Source organism: Tympanuchus pallidicinctus, unplaced genomic scaffold (genome assembly GCF_026119805.1).
Source record: "Tympanuchus pallidicinctus isolate F22 unplaced genomic scaffold, pur_lepc_1.0 scaffold10, whole genome shotgun sequence".
Lineage (NCBI taxonomy): Eukaryota > Metazoa > Chordata > Aves > Galliformes > Phasianidae > Tympanuchus > Tympanuchus pallidicinctus.
In genome coordinates, this window is record NW_026294619.1 from 21,802,325 (window position 1) to 21,816,810 (window position 14,486).

Below are 14,486 nucleotides of genomic sequence, written 5' to 3' on the forward strand. Positions count from 1 at the left end.
CTGCGCATGTGCATTTAGAGCAAATAGTTGATTTATCAGCATAAGCAGAGAGTAGTGACACTTCCAACTGCTGAAGCAACTAAGCTGCTCAATATGCTGGCCAAATGTTCTTGAAAGGATAAGTCATCCTCCTGTACAGATAATTGAGCTCATACATGGTGTGCTAGTGTTCTGTATTTATATCCATAGTCTGTCACAAAGAAATAAGTGACAATAGTCACAAACTGCAGGGGTAGTCTCTGAAAGGGGTTTGTTTTTAAGGCTTTGTGGAAGGAGATCTTTGAAAAGGAAATTCTTGCCTGCTATTTCCAGCTTGACATTGTTTTTTGTATTTTTAAGTGTAGACATCAGAGGGAGGAGGAACAAGAGAGATTCTCTCTGCCAAAATAGATGAAAAGTACTTATCCTCTAAAAAGCCATCATATATAATTAATAGTCATCACTGTGACGAACAGTAATTAATTTGTGTCTAGAAGTACAAAAGAGAAGTATGTGATTTACTTATGATATTTTCAGAGAAAAGATAAATAGCTTCTGGAGCAATCTAAACTATCCCTTGTTTGATAACGATGATAGTTTAGAAGATACCAATCTCTAAAAAAAGGGTATAAATGGGACAAAAGCATTAGTAAGAAATATTTTCCAGGTGTTTTACTAACATTGCAACTTTTTTTCACCTTGTTTTCACTAAATTCCAGAAAGCATCAGCAAAAAATATTAGCTTACACTCATACATTTTCAGGCAAGCTTTTTGCTTTCAGTTGAGAACAATAGGTAGGAAGTACTTCTCTGATGTGTTCTGTTAGCATAGACATCTCATCCTTGCATATAAATATTGCAATCATTTTCAGTAGGTATTGAGTATTAAGTATTTTTGGCTGTAACTTGAGATATCATACAATTCCTATTGTAGCAATTTTAAATGGCCTTTTAAAAATGAAACTGTGAATGATGGTTACTAATTTGTCAACAATAACAACAAAAAAGAACTATTTGCCTGTCAGTACCCTGTGCAGCAATTATTTTCCTTTCAACTATTGCTTCTGAAGGAAATATAAAATCCCAAACACCGTAATGTACCTTCTTAGCGGATTTTGTCATGTTCTCATGTTAGTAAGTGCTGCCAGATTCACATTTTTTTTAAGGGATTGATGGTTTGAATTTATATGGCTACATGAGCAGCTCAGAACCTTAGTTGCAGTGCTGTGTATGATAATGTAAAGCTTCCTCCTCTTTGGTACAGAGTTCAGGCTAGGTTTAAGATGAGACAGAAATACTAAAAGAAATCAAAGTTCCAGAAAACGTGCTACCTTTGAAATCTCTAGGAAGTGACCATGTTGAGAACTAATGATACATTGCCAAAGGAAAGTGCAGAAGTGGTGGAGTCACCAAAATACAAGCACACCACTTTCTGACATAAAATTCAGTATGTTCTTACTAAGTTTGATGAGCAAAGAAGGTAGTAAGCTTCTCATCTCAATAAAGGCTGTTGGTTTGGTTATAACTAGCAGAGGAAGAGTACATTTATTTGAACTTGACAAAGTTTCAGAGTCATGTCAGGTAACCAATCTTCCTAGTCCAATAGCTAAAATCTGCTGCTTTCCTGTTTTTGTGGCTTTCTAATCCAAGTGTTTCACATATGCTTCTAGTGACTGCCCTGATTGTTTGGCTTTGACTTTGCACTCACTTCATCTTACTGTGGTTTACTATCACCTGGCTTCTGCCCCTAGTATGTCAAATGGATGTGAATCTGAAAATAGTTAATCTTGACTGCTTTGCTTCTTGTTCTTGCATACCTAAAGCCTTAAAACAGGACAGAGTAAGACAAAAACTTGTGATTGAGCCTTTAACAATGCTTAATCTTTTCCCAAAGCATACAAGAATCATCTAGAGGAAGAAAGATGAAATGGTGTAATAAAGGCCTTCCTTAGCTAAGCAATACTTTCGGGTAGCTTTATGGTGATACTTTTCCTTACAGCACTCCTGCCAACTTTCACAAAGTGAGAAAAACTTCATCACTGAATTGAGAATGTTCAGTTGGCCTGTGTGCTCATAAGCCGTTCTTTCAACTGAAAATTCATTAAGGAGCTCAAAGATAGGGATGTGCTTGACTTTGTGGAGACACAAACTATATGGTTACAAACCAAGTTGGCTATTGAAAGTTTCTGACTAATAAATGCTTACTGTGCATGATGTATATGCTTTACAGTACTACTAGAAACAAAGGTCTATTTTATGCTGGACATCTGTGTGGGATCTTGTTGGGCTTTTATCATGTCAGACATCTGTAATTTAGGCAAGGATTTAATAAGCTAAAGTCTAGATTTAAAACAAGATTTCAGTCTTCTAACAATAAACAAGCAGCCCCTTTTCTCTTCCAAATCAGAATATTGGAGCTTTGAAATCTGTTTGAATTCCTCTTGAGAACAAAAATGAGCCTTCTAAATGATTTCACAAAATAAGGATATAACAGTAGCCTGAGACTTTTTCATCAATGCAACACTCATGAAGATTAAAATACTTGAATGCATTTTACAATTTCTTGGAAGTTTTTACTTTAGAGAAGCTGGTTTTCTGTATTTCTGATTTGTTACTTTGTCAGAGCTATGGGTATGAAAAGGAATATATATGCCGTGAGAAGTTTTGTAAACACATTTATCATAGACCTTGTAAACTGTTTTTTTTGGTGCCTGTTTTGAGACTGTCAAGTTAAAAATAGTTTGGGTTTAATACAGTAAAACCTTTCCATGGAGAAAAATATTTTTCCATTGAAGCCTGTATCCTTATTTTTTTCTGGCTATTAAATGTGCTTCGTTATCTCTTACCAATGAGATGAGTTATGTCTTTTTGAAGGAGGACACTTGTATTTCTAGAATACCAGCATCACAGGTTTGTCTGCTGGGTATATGTAACATGCAGACATGTATCTCCATATGCAAGTGATGTGCCCATGATAGATGTAGCATTGTATACATTTCTGTGCCTCTTCATGTTTTTCTTATATCTTAGATATAAGAAATTATCTTATCTTATATCTATAGGAGCCTATCTGAGGCTCCTATTCACATATTCTTGTTTAGTACGAGTTGAGTTTCAGGTTCAAATATTCAGGATTTCTCATCATACAGCTGGATGTTTACTTCTGTGTGGTGAAGGGACTAATCCTGAGCAGAGCAAAATGGTAGAAATTTATAATGGCTCATGTTTTAAAATAGGATTTCTAATGTTTTCTTGATGATTTTATTAAAGAAAGCTATTGGCATGTGAACTCAGTTCCTTTAAAGAAACTGCCCTGTTATTGCCTGTAACTATCAAATATTGTATGCAAGCAGGAGACTCAGATGGTTTGAGAAGCATAATAACATAGTAAGAAAAAATAAAAAGACTCTAGAGGAAACTAAAACTTGAAAAAAAGTGCCAGGATAAATACTGTAGGTGTTTGCTGGAGAAACTAGAGGCAGAATGCATAATTTGTTTCTCTGATTTTTTTTTTTTTTAAACCTACAGCTTCATCTTAGAAAAATTTGTCTTTAGTCTTGACTAAGTTCATCTTTTGTCAAATTCTTTTATTTTCATCTACACCTGTAAAACAAATCTTGTTGAAGACTCCTGAATCAGAATAAACTTTCATAAGACCAACTGCTTCTCTGAGCTGCAGGTAGCAACAGACAGCAAGGCTGCCACAAATACGGTAGTAAGGACTTCCACGTGAGATTTGGACAGTAATTAACTTTCCTCAATTCTATCAGCAGATCTTTTTGAACCTGCACTCTATTTCTCTCTTTCTCTCTTTCTCTCTTTCTTTATGAATAGATTCCTGGGAAAGAGTAATTTCACATTCACAGCTTATGGATGGAGTAGGAGGATGTATTAAATCATGTGCAATTCTCTGGTGACTTTGTCACCCTTACAGCATGAATTTACTGTCACCAAGTATGCTTGCCTGAAATTGTTTTTAAACATCTTTGAAATCTCCCATGCTAACCTTAAAAACAGGATATGACTACTGCTTTTTGTTTCTTATTTCAGCTTTTAAATCAAATTAATAAAGAAACAGATCTCCACAGTCTGTGTCAAAACAATGTTTCTTTGAAGGCATTCCATGCAAAGACAGTCATGTCCTGTTTTAAATCTCAGTCCATGGAAACTATCGTCTTACTCAAGAAATTAGACTATCCCAGCCTTGTGGTGCTTGTGAGAGTACGTCCTTTCTCCAAGAACATCCTTTTGTGACCTTTTTCTTTGGAAAGGATTTTTGAAAGACTGTGTAAACTACTGAAATAGCTTCAATGGACATTTTGTATTAATAGCTTCCTTTTTTAAAATGGCTGCTTGGGTGTGAAAAATACATTTGTATCTGTATCCACTTAATTCATAGTAACGTCACACTCCGCATTCTTAAGTTGAAAATGCAATGCCTTTAAAAATAAGGGAAGGTACCAGACTGTGTTTAAAAAGTTAGAATGAAAGGCAAATTGTTCTGAAGTCACTTTGTGGTCTAGTAAATTCAGTATTCCTCTTGGAAAGGAGGAGAGTGTGAAAAGCTGCCCTATAAACCATATTTTATGTCTGCTCTTTCTCATTGGCTCATAGAGTCATACTGCTATAAATGTGCAAAATGATATTGTATAAGAAGGAAGAGGAATGAGAAGAAACAAAGAACAATACTTCTGAGATGTTTTTTCTTGGTGATAAAGTGTTCTCTGTTTTCATTTAATTATTTCTATATTTTAGAAAAGAGGAACTGAAGCATCATGCTAGTTTTCCAGAAGGTAGATATCCATTATCTTTAACAAAAATTGTTAAAATTGAGTTAACTATGTAATTCAGATTCCACAGTCTTAAGATGTACTGTTGGTCAAAATAAAATTAAAAAATAAAAATCAAAATCAAGGAATCATAGATTAATAATGTAGTTGGTAAAATTAACTTTTATTTATGAAACATAATCTGACAAATCATTAATTCCACAAAGCTGTCTGTTGCTTAAGTATGAGTTTGAGTTCTTCTGCTCTATAATCCAAGAGTTATCTTTGTACTGTTTTTCTTCTTCATACTTGTTCACTGTGGTGATTGGTGTCCATTGTTGAATTTCAGTCACTACAGTTGTGAGAAATGTTGCCTTTGCTTCGGCAACCTCTGATTAACGTCCCGTCGTGAAGTGCTCAGACAGCCCCGGCCAAATCACACGCTTTATGACACCAATGTGGTGAGCGGCAAATGGCGTTTATTGCAAGCAACACACTCTTCTTATAGTTGTCCCTTATATCACAGTGCCACCAATCACCCTTGCTATGGTTATCTATGCCCAATAGACGTGTGGCATGTCTTGTCTTGCCATGTCTCATCATGGTTTTCTTATGAGTCAAGGAGCCCCCGCAGAGGCTGATGACTTCCACAGCCCCCCTTTCACGTATTAGCTAACCACGCAAGGGGCCCACACAGATTGCGCCTCGTTACGCCTGGTGACCTTGACAGCCCCCGCTTTACGTATTTCGTTGACTACATCTCTAACTTGCGTATTTTGTTAACTACAGAGAAATGTATAAAAAAATTTAAGCTGTAAAGAGGTCCTTAATGTAGATAATGCACAAGTTTGACTGTTCCTGGGATCTGAGCAATCTTGCTCAGAACCACCTTGATTTCTTTGTATTGTGCTATTCTGACATTATATTCTTGGAATAAGTGTTGAAAATTGTCTTGTGCTAACTGACAGATGGTGAACTAGTGAAATGTACAGCTATTAAAATATTCTGGTTCATCAATTTTATTGCCCTTTTGTCAGGAGTTACTAGTCCCACTGCTCAGCTAATAGAGCCACTTGTCTGTGTGATCTCCAATTTTCTTTAGGCAAAAATCAGTCAGGTTAATCTAAATTACTTAAACCAGTTATTTAAATGAAACCAAAGTATTTATCAGTAAATGAATAGAGAACTCTCTTCCTCTGTCATTAATGGCAGTAGTTTGTGACTGTTGATATGTGGTGGAGGAGGAAAGTGTTTAAAGCTATTGCTGTATTATGAGTTGTGTTGGAGTTCTATATGTCACCTAGCTTTCTTAGAAGCTCTGTACTGCTCGCTATCCTTGTAGTCTTCGAACTCCTTCCATGAAAAATTGCTGACAGTATTTGAGAATGCCTTCACTTTTTTGGTCAAGCAAATGAGATAGAGTAATGCCACAGTGGTACAGAGAAATCTGTGTCTTGTTTTACTACACATGGCTTTGATCTTTTTTTGTGGTGTTAGTGACTGAGGAAGTAAGCCAGAAGATTTCTTCAAACCTAACTTTTTATCTTGAGGAAAAATAAAATTTCTAAAATAGGCATAGATGTATGACACTGAGTGATTGTAGCTAACCCATTTTTTCTTTAACTTTCATGGTAGTTCTCCTCCATATCATAAACCTCTGCATCTGTTTGCATATGGGTAAGTGCTAATAATTTAGTATTTCTGTTCTTGGGATACCTGACAAAGAGTCTCATCTACCCAAAGCTGGAATTAACATAATTGCATTTTGCTTTTTAAATTAATTCCATCCAGATGTTCTTGGGTATAAATTCTTCAGGACTCACTGAATACCCCCTAAAAGTCATAATAGATCTGATGGAATTTTTTGAGTGTAGAAAAAGTGGTTTTCCACAGGGACTGTGATTTCTTTAGAGCTGCTGCAAATACTCTTTTGCCATCTACATGAACACTGTGGATGTGTGACTGAGTTACTAGACATATACTGCCCTATCAACATTTATCTGCTAAGTACTTAATTGGAAAAAAAAATTTAAGGATCAAACAGTTAAATTTTTGAAATCTCAAAGCATATGTTGCTTGGTAAGCTGGAAGAGAGAGGAAAATGCTTACAGTTCTGAGCAATTTTATTGCAGTGGTGATGTTTCTTAAAAATATCTCCATTTTTCTCAGTTAGCTTTGTAGACTGTTTTCTAAGAACTAATTATGATACTTCCCTCATTTTATAAAGCGAAATCAATCTCACATCCTTTCTTCCTAATAATAAGGTAAAGGACCTCTCCCATGCTTCTTATACTGACTAGAAACTCTGATAATTCTCTTCTTACTGGCATAACTTAGACGTTTCCCAGACACATTTGTGTCTTCTGAATTGTTTACTGTTCCATCAGTTACATATATCTTGAATTTGTTGAAGTGAAACTACTTTAGAGTGTTTTGTGTGATATAGATTAAGGTTTCATAAGCTTATGTCTAGTAGAAGTTGAAATTTACTCTTTGTTCTGCGAGACATCTGGAACTTCTTCATTGTATTGAAGCTTCAAGTACCTCCAAAAGAAACAAAAACAAACAAGTTATTCAGAAATCGAAGGAAAAAGAGCTAAAAGGAGAAAAACAATGTTGAAAACTAATTTTAATCATATGCAACAGTTTATGCTCTGGGATATAACTGTCACATATCACCTTAATTTGAAATAATGAAGAAAAGTAATGCAGAAAATGTACTGCCTTGTATCTCTCAAGGACTAGTGTGGTTATAAACATTTCCTGCAGAAAGCAGATAATTTTAAGATGGTGACAGCTAGAAGTAATATTGTGTTAAGCAGCAATGTAGTGGTATGAAGAATGGTGTTGCTACACAAAAGCTATATTTACCGTTGATGCTATTAGTTCTTTAACATGCCACTGAAAGGTCAGCCTTCAAGAGTAATGGAGAAATTATTGGAATCAATGTTAGGAAATAAATTACAAAGGATGTACTGGAAGAACACTCCAACTTTATTTTGTTCATAAAGAGACTGCCAAAGCTGTTTCTTTTTTAAAATACAAAGAATAAAGAATTCTTTAAATATGTAATTTTCTCCAGTCAGAGAATCACAGAATGGTTTTGTTTGAAAGTGACCTTGAAGATCACCAGTTCCAATCTCCCTGCTGTAGGCCAGGACACCGCCCTATAGAGGAGCTTGCTCAAAACCCCATCCATCCTGGTCTTGAACAATCCTTGGTCTCCAGGGAGGGGGCATCTACAACTTCACTGAGCAACCTGTTCCAGTGTTACACCAATAATTTCTTCCTAGTATCTAGTTTAAATCTACCCTCTTCCAGTTTAAAGCCATTTCCCAAACTCCTGTTTTTACATGCTGTTATAAAAAGTCCCTTCCCATGTTTCCTGTAGGCTCCTTTCAGGACTGGAAGGCTGTTACAGTGTCCCCCTAGAGCCTTTTCTTTTACAGGCTGAAGAGCCCTGACTTTTTCAGCTTGCTCCCATGCTCAAGCCATTCAAATCCATGCCTGAATTTTAGGATTTAAGTGCTTTTTATCAACATTCAATATTTTCTTGATTCCTTTAAAACATATAGTAAGTATGGCTGTTGGGTACTTTAGCCATGGCGTGGGCAATACCTGCCAGGTAAACATTCCCGATGCATGCTGGTACCAGAGCTGAGAAATTCAGTCTTGAATAGGAATTTAGGATAAAGCTGTCCTTGTACCTCGCATTCATGTTGTCAGCATACTTTCTATAAAGACTGCCATATATGAGTAGTTCTGATTTGTTTGCTCTCAAATAGTTATCAATGGCTCAATGTCCAAGTGGAGACCAATGACAAATGGCATTGGTTAAGGTTTTTGTATTGATACTAGCACTATTTAACATCTTTGTTGGTGACATGGGCAGTGGGATTGAATGCTCCCTCATCAGGTTTATGGATGACACCAAGCTAAGTGCTGCAGTTGATGCATAGGAGAAAACGAATGGCATCCAGAGGGACCTTGATGGGCTTGAAAGCTTGGCTAATGAGAACCTAATGAAGTTCAATAAGGCCAAGTGCCAAGGTCCAGAGCTGAGCTGGGGCTATTCCAAGCAAAAATACAGGCTGGGTGGAAAGCTGCCCTTAGGAAAAGAATATGGAGGAGTTGGATGATGAAAAATTCAACACAAGACATCAATGTGCACTTGCAGCCCAGGAAGTTAACCATATCCTGGGCTGGTAAGAAAGATATGGACTTGTTGGGACGAGTCCAGAGGAGGGCCATGTGGATGATCAAAGAGATGGAGCACCTATCCTTTGGAAACAGGCTGAGAGAGCTAGAATTCTTCAGCCTGGAGAAAAGAAAGTTCTAGGCAGACCTCAATGAGGCCTTCCTAGACAAAACCTGAGTTTAGTCATAAGACGAGATAATGTATTTAAGCTAAAAGAGGGTAGATTTAGTTGAGATATTAGGAGGAAATTGCCTACGGAGAGGGTGGTGAGGCACAGGAACAGGTTGCCCAGAGAACGTGTGAATGTCCCTTCCCTGGAAATATTCAGTGCCCATGGCTTTGGGCAACCTGGTCTAGTGGAACTTGTCCTTGCGCATAACAGAGGGGTTGGAACTAGATGATCTTTAAGGTCTTTTCTAACACAACATGTTTTATAATTGTATGGGAACTGCTGAGTCATAGCCTGAACCTCTGATTGATCATCTGAGGGGACCAATGAGTCAGCCAGAGGAGCACAGGTGAAGGCAATTCAGGCAATAGCTCCTAGACCTATTTAAGAGCTGGCTACCACTGAGGAAGGATCTCTTCTGGAGATCTACTCTGCTGGAGTTTTGTAAGTGAGCCCAGGATAGGGATAAGCTTTCTATCTATCCTCTTTTTGTTATCATAATCTGCTCTGCCAAACTCTCTTGTTTATTTTGTAATTATAACATCTTAATATTCATTGATTATACAATAATCTACTTATTTGAAGAGCTACTGATTTTTCTTCCACCTAATAAAGAAGGTATTTTTAGACTATTACATGACTTCTCAAACTTTCCACCAGGTTTATGTGTTCTCTTGGCTGACCAAACACCATTCCCTCTTGATTGTTGGTGGAGAGTGTCTAGCATGACAGCTTTTTAAGTAATTTGTATTAATGTTTCCAGAGACTTAATGGAGATAAAAATTTGCATAAAAATTTCTAAATGTATTCTCTTCAGTTATCCCCTTACTTGCAAGACCATCAGTGGCTCTCCAGAGTGTTTTGTAGTGTTAGAAGGCTGGATGCAGTGCTGAAGTTGAATAAAGGTAGGAAAAAACCTGAAGGTGAGCTGGCTAAACACAAGTACAGTGAGACTTTGTCATAATAAATGTGCTTTGTCAAAGCAAGAGATGAATGCAAGATGTCTTTTTCCTATTATCTTCCATTTAAGCAAGTGAGAAAATGACAGCTGGAAAATAAGATATTAAAAAATATGTGCTAAATTTGAACTTTCTCATGGGAGCCACTTCCATTTCAGTTAGACATGAAACATTCAGGAGGCACTGACAAAATTTTTTTTTGTTCACATTCACAGTTTGATTCCATAATACTCATGTTACTGTAATTTTTTGGCTGTTGAAATTACTTTTCCATAGATTCTGTTTTGTACTATTCCAGTTACTGCTTAGAGAATTAAGAATTGCTTGGAACAAAGTTTATTTGTTCTGGCTTTATACAGGGAACTTAACTATTATGCAGAGTTCTGTCAGCAAGGCTTTAAGTCAGTGAATACCAATGCTTTTTCAAGTTAGTCTGGGAAACGGAATGTAACCCATATGCTCTTCAGTTGTTGAAGGTCTTACCCACCAAGCAGGGATTTTTTTTTTTCTCATAGCATCTCTTAGTTATGCTCTTTCTTAGATATTGTTGCTTAACATATGTTTTGAAGAACAGAGTAATAGTGTATGGCTGACTGTAGTGTTCTTCTAGAAAGATGGGAGACCATAGGTCTGAAGTGTTCATTGGAAGGTAAAAATCTGATCTCTTCAGTGTAATGAAGTGTCTTCAGAAATTATTACCATTCTGTATATATACATACATATATACACACACACCCACACACACAGAACAGAGGTGAAGGATCTTAATTCTGATTCTTTTTGTTGATGATTTAAATTTTTTGCTATATTATTTGGATGATAAAAGTCTGTTTTAACTGCAAGGTAAATACTTTAATTACATTCAGTAATGTCAGCATTATATTACTAATTATTAAACTTAAAGATCGAATGCAGTAGACTCAGTAGACTTCACACATTAGTACTTAATTAAAAAGAAATTAAAGCTATAGTAATTTTTTCCATCTGTGAATGTTATAGAACAACATTTAAGTTGCTAAATTTCTTTCTCACTACTCCTCCACCTATAAATTGTGTTTGGGTTTGAATTACTGCAGCACACTTTGTTTTTTCAACAGCTCTTAATGTAATGCTGTATAATGCTAACTAAACCAACTAACCTTGCCTACAAAATGATCAGCATTTGGATAGAAACAGGTTTTATTGATGCTATCAGTTCTGTGGCACTTCTAAGAAGACTGTTCTAAATTGTGTGGTGTTTCAAAAAAAAAAAAAAAAAATTGCAGCTGATAGTAATGTCTTCTGTAGAAATAGCTATAATTTTCTTATTAGTTGTCATTTACAAGCAGTTACAGGTGACTGTGATTTAATGTTTCTGTCATATGACAAGTTACACATTCTTTGGAAAAGCCAATGAAAAAAGTACTGAGAAAATATGTACATGAAATATGAGGCTACTACAGTTGATAACATTCTCTTCTTTTTTGAAAGACCTCACCTAGCATTTTGACTGAACTCTGCTCCCAGTGATTTAGGATTGGCCCTGAGCTTGCTGTTGGGCTCTCACTGTGCTGTTTGAAGCAAACTTCCTCACTGCAAAGACCGCATTTATGGGACTGGCTACAGACCTCATTTCTCAGTGTTCCTATCTCTAATCCTGAATCAGAAACTAATTCACAAAGGGATTGTGCTGTTTTATTGCCAGCTTACATTGATCCTAGTTTGATTTACTTAGGACTATAGTAGCAGATGCTTCTCTGCAACTGTGCAGCAGTTCCCTGTGAGACTAGGAGAGTTAAAGGCATTGCACTGAGTTTCTGACATGTTTTTGTTGCTCAGCTGCTTGTGCAGGAGTTTTTGAAAGCACCTGGGTGATTAGCTGTGATCTTTTCTTGTGAAAAAAGATCTGCTCCTTTCTGAATAACTTTAGTCCATAAAGAAAAACAAGAGATGAGACTAAATGAAAAGAGGTAGATGGAGGTAATGGATTCCGGAATTTTCATTTAATACTGCTTTATATTGGTTTAATGCATACTGCATCCTTAAAAGCTCTGTGCTCTGTTTCTGCCTCTTCCTCACTTTCCTTTAAGAATTTATTACTCACAAGCTATGAATAAGCACTTGCCTAGATCACTGATGCCAGTAGTTCCTCAGTGGTTTCCAGTCTTCCCTTGTATACTGTTTTTTTCATTCTTTCTAATGAAAGCAAACTTAAGGGTTTTCTGTATTACAACTGATACATTTGCCAGTCAGTGAGACAAAGAAGGGCTTGTGAGGGCGTACCAGCATTGTAGGTGTCAGAAGTTTACGGGCTGGTTTGGCCCATTTCTGTGACTAGCGGGAAGGAGGGATTTCACAAAATCTGCACCTCCAGGAAAAGGGAAACAGGGGAACCCAATATAATTAAAAATAGCAGCAATGATCTGAGGAGAAACAAACTAATTTACTGAATATAGCATCGGAATGCAAGATAACACTCCATAATACAATATAATTAGAATTGAAGATAATAAATATAATGAGAGAGAGAATGTCCAAAAGATGGATAGGCCTCACCCATAACACTGAGGTGAGATGCGCAGTCCAGTTCAGCAGTAGGGAGACAGGAGGAGACCTGATGAAGAAGAGCAGATGAAAAAGTGGATCAGGTGACCTTGCCAGGAGTTCTATCTCTTCTCTGTGACCGCAAAGTCCCCTGGGGAATGTAGTTCTTCTCTTCTGGGCAGGTACTCAAAACTTGAGCATTAACAGTTAAACTCCCAGTGCCCCACATGATGTTATGATGTGGAATATTGATAACTAATAATCATAAAACCATGACATTCCACCCCTTATTCTACATCACTACATCATGCTTAATATAGACAAACAAAATATAATTACCAAACATTAAACACACGCACACACAAACCTATGTATACACACATGCAATTACTGACTGCACTCCCCTAACATCAAACTTCCTTGTAGCACTCATTGAACATCTCTGTTCTTCTGCATCGCCCAACAAGTGGACCCAGATCCCTGGGCAAAAACAGTTCCATGCAGAGGTTTGCCCTTCCCAGAAGCTGGAGAGACCCAAACTGCTTTTTCTAGCATGTTCTTTACATGTACTACAGGGACCTTGTCTCCCTTGACAGTATGTAGGGAGCTAGCAGGACTATCACAATTGATCAGTCCTCTAGTATTGACTAGCCAGGTGGCTTCTGCCAAATGCTTCTCCCAATGCTTAAATGTTCTGCCACCCATTGTTTTCAACATGGATTTTAACAACCCATTGTAGCTTTCAATATTACCAGAAGCTGGTGCATGATAGGGGATATGATAAATCCACTTGATGCCATGATTTTTGGTCCAAGTATTTACTAGAGAATTTTTGAAACTAGTCCCATTATCTGACTCAATTCCTTCTGGAGCATCGCATCACCACAGGACTTGTTTCTCAAGACCTAATATGGTGTTTCGGGCGGTAGCATGGGGTATTGCATATGTTTCAGGCCACCCAGTGGCTGCCTCCACCATAATAAGCACATAACGCTTACCATTGCGAGATCGTGGCAGGGTGATATAATCAACCTGCCATGCCTCCCCATATTTGTACTTTTGCCATCGTCCATCCCCCCAGAGAGTTTTCATCCTCTTGGCTTGTTTAACTGTGGTGCATGTGTCACAGTCATGGATAACCTGTGCAATAGCATCCATAGTTAAGTCCACCCTTAAGTTTGTAGCCCATCTGTATGTTGCATCTCTTCCTTGATGCCTGAGGTCTCGTGGGCCCACTGGGCTAGAAATAATTCATTCTTGTGTTGCCAGTCTGAGTCTATTTGAACCACCTTAATTTTGGTAGCTCGATCTACCTGATGGTTATTTTGCTGTTCTTCAGTAGTCTGATTCTTGGGCACCTGCATGGTGCACCTTTATAACCATATTCTTTATTTGGGCAGAAATATCTTTCCGCAGTTGAGCAGCCCAAATAGATTTACCCTTTCTTTTCCATTGTTGTAACCACCCCCATAAAGCGTTTGCCGCCATCTATGAGTCAGTATAAAGCATTGGCCACCTCTTCCGTTCAGCAACATCTAAGGCCAGTTGGACAGCCTTTACCTCTGCAAATTGGCTTGATTCGCCTTTCCTTTCAGTGGCCTCTGCAACTTGTCGTGTGGGGCTCCACACAGCAGATTTCCATCAGTGATGATTCCTCACAATATGACACGATCCATCTGTGAACAGGGCATATTTCTTTTCATTCTCTGGTAGTTCATTGTATGGTGGGGCCTCTTTAGCATGTGATACTACTTCTGCTGGTGATGTTCCCAACTTTTTACCTTCAGACCAGTCCATGATGACCTCTAGGATCCCTGGTCAGCTGAGGTTCCCCATCCACGCTCACTGCGTAATCAACGCAATCCACTTACTCCAAGTGGCATCAGTAG

At 37.5% G+C, this 14,486-nt stretch overlaps 1 long non-coding RNA gene across 1 annotated transcript in view; it reads left to right on the forward strand.

Moving 5' to 3' along the window:
- The window catches only part of LOC128073002 (uncharacterized), a 53,578-nt gene that overhangs the window by 4,748 nt on the left and 34,344 nt on the right, over window positions 1-14,486 (forward strand). The window contains exon 2 of the long non-coding RNA XR_008202583.1: window positions 9,933-10,020. This is a non-coding gene — a long non-coding RNA (uncharacterized LOC128073002). The remainder of the gene's footprint in view (window positions 1-9,932; window positions 10,021-14,486) is intronic.